The sequence below is a fragment of the Anolis carolinensis genome, chromosome 1, assembly GCF_035594765.1.
Source record: "Anolis carolinensis isolate JA03-04 chromosome 1, rAnoCar3.1.pri, whole genome shotgun sequence".
NCBI classification, from domain to species: Eukaryota; Metazoa; Chordata; class Lepidosauria; order Squamata; family Dactyloidae; genus Anolis; species Anolis carolinensis.
In genome coordinates this window covers 368,433,251-368,441,541 of record NC_085841.1, presented here as the reverse complement: position 1 = coordinate 368,441,541, position 8,291 = coordinate 368,433,251, and the positions used below count along the sequence as shown (strand labels likewise).

Genomic DNA, 8,291 nt, shown 5'->3' with positions numbered 1-8,291 from the left:
CAGCCAGCATTATGGTTATTGTCGTATTTAGTTGTATCCCATCTTTCTTTCAAAATTGGAACTCAATGCAATTTCCAATTTAAAAAAGAACAATACAACTAAAGAAACATATAAAAAAGGAACATTAAAATGGAATTAAACTATGTAGAGTATTGAAAAAAAAATTAAATACACATTGAAAAGATAGAAAATCGTTAAAACTAGTTCAGACTGGAGCAATTTTGCAGCCTTGGCTTGCAGCAGGATCAGATAGAAGTGAGTGACGCCAGTCTCCAAAAAGGATCAAGAAGATGCCGGAGCCGCCCTTGAGCCAGGCACCAACATTTTGAGCTGCACAGCTGGGTGTGGTGGGCATTGCTGTTGTTGTTATTATAATGATAATAAGAATAACCCAGTTATTATCATGTTTGGGGCAAACAAACATGGACCGGGTTGTGGCGCAGGCTGGAAAGCAAGCCGGCTGCAACAAATCAACAAATCACTCTGACCAAGAGGTCATTTTATTTCTTCATTTATTTATTTATTACACTTATATACCGCTACTCCCAGTTTGGCTCAGAGCGGTTTACAAAAATAGATTAAAACAATACACTTGGCTTTAAAATAACAATAAAAACAATAAAATCAACAATAAAAGCAACGATAAAAACAGACATAGCCCCGAGTTTTTCACCCATTGAAAGCTTGTCAGAAGAGCAAGGTTTTGCAGGCTTTCCGAAAGGCAAGTAAGTCTCGGGTGGTTCGAGTTCGAGGCCAGCCCGGTGCCTGCGTCTTGTCTCTGTGTCTGTTCTATGTCATGGCATTGAATGTTTGCCTTTATGTGTGATGCGCCCTGAGTCCCCTTCGGGGTGAGAAGGGCGGAATATAAATGCTGTAAATAAATAAAAATAAATAAACAAACAAAGAATGATGAAGTGTTTCAATAGAGGCCACATCACAAGAAGAAACCCTTTTGGAATATTCCACTTTTTTATATCTCCCACCCAAAAGAGCGAATGGAAGCACATTACATCTTGCAGTTGCCAAAGCTCTCTTCTGGGTGGGAGGAATCAAAATGCAAAGATATGCTGCCGTGACTCCACCTCGCATGGAATCAATGATGTGGTAGGGGAACAAGAACAATCAAGATAATAAAATAATGCATTTTATTTCTCCCCTGCCACCATCTCCCAAAAGGGACTTGGGCGGCTTACAGAGCACTCCTAATGTAACAATACACACGGTGCAATAAATACAAATACATCGCTACCAAAGGAAAAACAAGATTTACATCATCAATACATAAAACAATACCACAATAAAATCAATCAACCCTAAAATAAACATCGATAAAATGCCACGATAATCATGGGCATAAAATCAATAGTAACCAACCAGTCCTATAAAGGGCTTTCAGTGAAAAAACCACCGAGTTTACAAATGTAAACCTTTTAGGCTCTAGACCTATTGAAAAGCTTGGTCAAAGAGCCAAGTTTTTAGTTTGGACTGAAAACATTGGAAGGTGTGGACTAGCCCAATAATACTTTATATATAATTTATTATTATTTATTATTTATTTATTACATCATTTCTATCCCGCCCTTCTCACCCATCAGGGGACTCAGGGCGGCTTACAATATACATCAGAAACCCACTATCTCCCCAAGGGGACTGAGAGTGGCTCACATGCGGACCAAGCCCAATCAACAGATAAAACAATATGATGACAGCATATATAATTAAAACAATAACAGAAAAATAACATTCAGCAAATACATAGCGAGCATTATGACTAGTCATAGGGAGGAGGGAGCAAGCTTGTTTTCTTTCTGCTGCCCTGGAGACTAAGACACAATGGAACAATGGCTTCAAACGACAGGAAAGGAGATTCCACCTGAACATTAGAAATAACTTCCTCACTGTGAGAACTGTTCAGCAGAGGAACTTTCTGCCGCGGACTGTGGTGGAAGCTCCTTCTTTGGAAGCTTTAAAACAGAGGCTGGATGGCCATCTATTGAGCATGCTTTGAATGTGGGTTTCCTGCTTCTTGGCAGAATAGGGTTGGACTGGATGGCCCATCAGGTCTCTTCCAATTTCTATGAGAGTCTCCAATGCTTGTGCATCAGGGTGTCTGCAGCAAGAGAATGGCCTGGTCTGGGCTAATTGCTCCCCCCCCCCCCCATTGATCAGCTGTGGTGGCCTCATTATCTCTTCCATCCTCTGTTTGAAGTGCAACAGAGGGTTGCCTGGCCTTTTGTTCCAGGAGTTTTGCCTTACCTGACAGGGTGAATTATTATTGCCTTCTCAATGGAGCAAACTCTGTCTCTGTAACTCTGTAACACAGTTCAGGAAACTTCCCAAAACACTGATGTGAACGGATTGAGGATGTGGTCACAAGTGAACTTCACAGAGAAAGGCACGCAACTGACGTCTTTGAAGGAACTGGGGCTCTGCTTCCTTTGAGCAGGTTCCTCTTAAATAAGCAGCTGGGCATTTGGGTCAGCTTTAGGTTGTGGAAGCAGAGGTTTGCCTGCAGTGCCCTTGAGCATGGATGCACACGGATGCCTTTGGGGTTGGACATTGGGCTACAGACCCTGGTGCCCAGCACCCAAGGTGGCTTTATGTTTCTCCTCCTCTTCTTCTTCTCCTCATGGCAGGATCTTGAGGTTGAGGATGACAGGTTTTGCAAAGGGACATCCCATAGCCGTCCTCGGCCCCTAAAGCACCCAGAAGAGATCCTGGAGCAAAGCACACCTCCTTCTTAAGAAAACAAAAGCCTGTTATAAAATGGCAAAAATGGCATAGATGAAAGAGCATTTAGAGGCAAAGCAACCTAGGGAATGATGAATTTAATTTGAAAAGGCAGCTAAATGATAGAATTATGCTTGTTTGGCCTCAAGGACACTTCTTGGGAGGACACAAAGGTTGTTTATCCAAAGGAGGGTTATCTCCAGCAAGGAGGGTCAGCCCTCCACAAAAGCAGGAAGACCAGTTTTGGGATAATGCGGGAGGAAGAAGAGGAAGAGGAGGAGGAAGGGGAAAAAGGAGGAAGAAGACAATGAAGGGCAAAGAAGAGGAAAGTTAGGAGGAAGGAGAGGAGGAAGAGGAAGAAGAAAAGAAGCAGGAGGAAGACAATGAAGAAGGAAGAAGAGGAGGTGGAAGAGGAGGAGGAGGAGGAGGAGGAGGAAGAGGACAATGAAGGGGAAAGAGTGTCAGGGAATCATCACCCTGACCCATTGATGAGTCAGGTCTCACCTTCTTCTCATCAGCCAGACTACTTAGGCAGTGGTGAAAGTGGCACCGACAAACAACAGCTCAGTCATAAATTATCTGCTGATTCCAGCAGTTCTAAAGGCTTTATTTACAAGTTATTTACAACACTAAATACCATCACTCTCTGGACACATGTTTCCTCGGCAAGGACAAAACATGGTGCATCCTCTCAGCTTGACAAGTTCATTATCAATGCAAGCAAGCACCTCCTTGCATTCCACAGTTTATGACGTTCCGTCCATGTAGCTGAAACAGAAGTCTTGACCCATAGGCCCTCCAGGCAATCAATCAGGGCTGGCTGTAATTAACTCCTGCACTGCTGGAATGCTTGCCAGAACACATACACACAATCCGACAGCAACAATTGATTGAACATTTCACACTATAACAACAAAAACACTAACAAAGAGGAGGATGGAGAGGAGGTGAAAGAAGGAGAAGAGGAGGAGGAAGACAGTGAAGAGGAAAGAAGAGGAATGTTAGTCTCGGGCTGTGGCGCAGGCTGGAGAGCAGCTGCAATGAATCACTGCAATGAATCACTCTGACCAGGAGGTCATGAATTCGAGGCCTGCTCGAAGCCTATGTTTGTCTTGTCTTTGTTCTATGTTAAAAGGCATTGAATGTTTGCCTATATGTGTAATGTGATCTGCCATGAGTCCCCTTCAGGGTGAGAAGGGCGGAATATAAATGCTGTAAATAAAATAAATAAATAAATTGAAGGAAGGAGAGGAGGTGAAAGAGGAGGAGGAGGAGGAAGACAATGAAGAGGAAAGAGGAGAAGATTAGGAGGAGGAAGAGGAGGAGGAAGAAGAGGGGAAAGGAGGAAGGAAGAAGAAGGTAAGAAGTAGAAAGAAAAAGGAAGGAGAAGTAGAGAGGGATATGAAATAGAAGGAGGAGAAACACATGGATGAAGAAAAGGAAAACCTTGACATGATACTGAACAGGATTCCAGCCAAACCCTTCCCTTCCCTTCTTCCATGTCTTTGTGTGCCTATTAAGCCCCATTCTTCTGTCAGAGGGTGGGCAGGGGGCAAATGGAGCCACGCTTCTGTTTCCTTTTCTCCCAAACCCAAGGATGAGAAGAAGGGAGGGAATCGTCAGGAGCCTCCTGGCAGGAGGAGGGGTTTTCCAGCTGCATCACAACAAGTTGCTAGTGCAGCTGCTGAGCATGCATTTAAGCTTCGGAGCAGAATTAACATAATTAAAACAAACAACCCCTTTTGGGAATATATGCAAGTTCTTCCTTTTTTTAGTGCGAATGTAGCACTTGTCAACAGGGCTCCTGGCTCTTATCAATGCATCTCCCTTCTCCACCTGGTCTGATGACAGTCAGGGAGCAAAGGATTGGCAGTGCTTTCCCCCTTGGTTCTTGTCCAGGCTCCCTTCCGACTGGGATGAAACTGGAGGCGCATCTACCTTGTAGAATGAACGCAGCTTCACACCAGTTGAACTGCCCTGGCTCCATGCCATGGGATCCTGGGTGATGTAGTTTGCAGAGGCACCAGTTGGCAGAGAAGGATACAAACTTTGCAAAACCCCAACTCTCATGATCGCATAGTGAAAGTGATTGGACAATGTTGAATGACTGTGGCTTGACAACATTTTCTGTATGGGATCGTGGGCGTTGTAGTTTTGCAAAGTTTTGATCCCACGAAAGGTGCCAGCGGAAGCTCATTTTGGCTTATAGTCTCCAGATGCTTTGCAACCTTCTCTGGTGGCAGATGTTTCCCAGGGTCCCCCTCTGCCCCCCCTCCCCCAATTCTGGTGCCTCTTTCCACAGCAAAAAGTAACTGGGACCAGTTCATGGTGTTTGCAATCCCAGCCACCCTTTGGCTCTGCTTGGCCAAGGGCTCCGCTTCCTGCCATGATTGACGATTGCTCTGTGCAGGTGGAATGCCACTCGCTGTTTAAATCAGGTTCCCTTGTCTCCCTTCCTTGTTTTGCACCATAAAGAACCTCTGACAAGGAAGCCCTTGTCTCCTGGAAAATATGGCACAGGGCAGAGGCACTTTCATGTGATAGAAGAGGCCCAGGAGAAAGAGAGAGAGAGAGAGAGAGAGAGAGAGAGAGAGAGAGAGAGAGAGAGAGAGAGAGAGAGAGAGAGAGAGAGAAGGAAAGAAAGAAATGAGGGAGGGAGAGAGAAAGAGAGAGAAAGAGGGAGAAAGAGGGAGAGCTGGCACAAACTTTGCCCATACCTAGTGTTAAAGTTGTCAGAGCTCTTGGCATTTGCTTCCCATCTCCAGATCTCAAAGAAGGGAAATACTTCTCAGAGTGAAAATATCAGGGAAAGATAATAATAATAATAATAATAATAATAATAATCATCATCATCATCATCATCATCATCATCATCATCATCATCATCATCATGCCTTCACTTTCTCTCTCTAGGAGAGAATGTTTAATTAGTACATGGGTAAGCTTTATGATCTGGACATCTCTCTTCACCCCTTTTTGAGCTGGTGATCCCTGAGATCTGTCCCTTCCCTTCAAACCGCACTGGCTTTGTGGTTTGAAATGGTTTTAATTCTGTGTGATTTTCATTGCATTTTAAGCCAGTCAGATCCCAATCACATTGCTGGACCCAGACATTCCTAGAGAGCTGCTCTGCCTAGGATTTCTCTACAAAGGAAAATGGGTTCCTTGGAACTACAAAGACAAGTATCCACGGTTACAGTAATACAAAAGTTTTGCATGTTATTGAGCATATATTTAGTTCAATGCATCGATATGAATCCAAAGCTAGGTAGTTATATAAACACAAATAAAGCCATAAGACTGTTACATTCACAGTAAAAAGAATCTTTTTTTCTTCTCTTGGAAGATAAATTGACTCTTCTCATGACTTCTCATATGACTTCTCATATACAATAATTGGACTCTAGGCAGTTTTGGAGAGGGTCCATTGTGCAAGATCAGGCCACTGAACCTTTGCATCTGCATAATTTTGTGCTTTTCATTCAACTTATGTTAATATTTGCATGCTGCCTTCATTCTCAGTTTTGATTTGGGGAAAAGAGTGCATGACGAAGGGAAGGAGGGAGGGAGGGAGGTGACAAGTGATGGTCATCATCATAGCTTCTGGGGCTCTTGCCATGGAGCAGGGAAGGGAGAAGAAGGATGGGGCATCGTGGTCCCTTGATGAATGCGATTGTCCTGCTTCTTGGCCGAATGGGGTTGGACTGGATGGCCCACGAGGTCTCTTCCAGCTCCATGATTTCATGGTTCTATGGTTCTTCCAGGTCCCACAAGAGCCTCTGTCTTCCATTGCAGCAGATTTGGGACCCTGAGAGGACAATGCTTGCATGGATCATGCTGGGTTCTGCTGCTTCCGCACAAGATCATTTCCCTTTCCTTCTCACTAACTGGCTTGGGGGCTTTTCTTCTACTTTTCTTCCCCAAGTGCTATGGAGAAAAGCCTTCAAGCCATTTAATAAGAAGGAAACCCATTTCATCAAACCCAAGATCTCCTTATAGCATTTCCTTGGGGTCCTCCTGCAGCAGGGGCCTTTCTGTAGCAGCATCCAGACGGTGGACGGTTCAGACAGACAGTGGGGATGGCAACCATCCATCATCGTTTTAATAGGCTTCAGCCTCACTCCCTGGTTGGGTGGGGTTGCTGCTGTTCTGGATGCCAACGGGGAGGGCCCAACATTGCACAGAGTGGGCATTTATACACACGATGCACAAATAAATAAACAAGGCTTCCATTGGCAGGCTTTCCTCTTCCCTCACTTGTTCCTTTTGTTAGCGTGTGCGTTCAGCAGATTAAGCAGCGAGAGATCTGGATTTAAGAGGGAAACACACCAGTGGCTTGAAGAAAGAAACTAAGCGTTATTATCAGAAGGCCATTGTCAGATGAGAAGATGAATCTTGGAAGGTTGAGAGAAGACTCATGGGAAGGAGGAGGAGAAGAGCCGGTGGGGAAAACAGACATTTTTTCTGTTGTGGGAGTTGAAGTCCAAAACACCTGGAGGGCTGAAGTTTGCCCATGCAAACTGAGTTAGATGTTTGTGGGCCAGGGCTTCTCTGAAATGGGGCATGGGTCCCCATTAGGCCAAATCACTGTCAGCTGGAGCTGACAGAGGGGAGCTCACCCCATCTTGTGGATTCAAACTGCCAACCTTCAGGCCATCAGTTGAACCCATTGCACCGCCACGGCTCCGAAGCAGGTTTAATTTATGTCTGAAGGCACCCTCACCCTCATTATAAGGCTGTAGTGGTCAACCTTCCTGGAAGAAATCTGGCCAATCGGACAGAGTCAGAAGACAGTGATTGGATCTTGGCCCCTGACCTTGGCCTGAATGCTTCCATGGCTATGGAAACCCACCTGGTGACCCCGGGGCATTTTCACCAAACAGTGCAGCCTCTTTGCCCAGCTCACGGCCGTGAGAGTGCTGCTGTGCATTCGGACAGGCATTTGGCCTGCGCTCCTTCCCTTTATGCATTTGGCCGGCCATCAGGTGAGGTGTCCAGTTGTTCCTCGCATTGGAGAAGTAGCTTTCCATTTCACTATCCAACCCAAGGCACGCCAAATCCACGCCCCCCCCCCCCAACCACCTTGTGCAGGGTGGCACCCTGCTCTCTTCCTTCTGCAAGGTGTTCAAGGGACAGTCCCTTCCCATCTGTAGTATTAGCACTTCTTTCTGACTATTTTAGAAAAGAGTAATAATTGACTCAAAAGCAGAGGAGGGGCTGAATAAATCCAACTTTCGTTCCCTCTTTAATTAAAATGGAGCCAAGCTGATCCCTGGTATTTGCCTTTTAAGTGTGTGATTATTCTGCCCAGTAACACACCAATGCCTGCTCCGGTCGTTATGGCTCAAGCGCCACTCACCCTCCTACCACAGACATCCAGCTGCCGCTGGTTGCCCACAGTGACCTGGAATTGCCTCCAACGTGTGGACTTGGCCAAGAGAGAGGCCAACCTGGGACCGGCTCCCGTGTGGCTTCATCCCACAGAAAAGGGGCAAAATGTCCCTCTGCCATCAGCCAAGGAGTCTCGATTGTGGCTTCAGAAAAAGGAGAAAGAGACGGGG

General features: G+C 45.5%; 1 long non-coding RNA gene across 1 annotated transcript; it reads right to left on the bottom strand.

Annotated features, from left to right (window-relative positions):
- Positions 1-495: 495 nt before the first annotated feature.
- LOC134295639 (uncharacterized) lies at positions 496-7,780 on the bottom strand. Its single transcript, XR_010002266.1, has 2 exons — positions 2,257-7,780; positions 496-871 (listed from the first exon to the last, which is right to left on the bottom strand). It is a non-coding gene; the product is annotated as an uncharacterized LOC134295639 (long non-coding RNA).
- Positions 7,781-8,291: the final 511 nt, after the last annotated feature.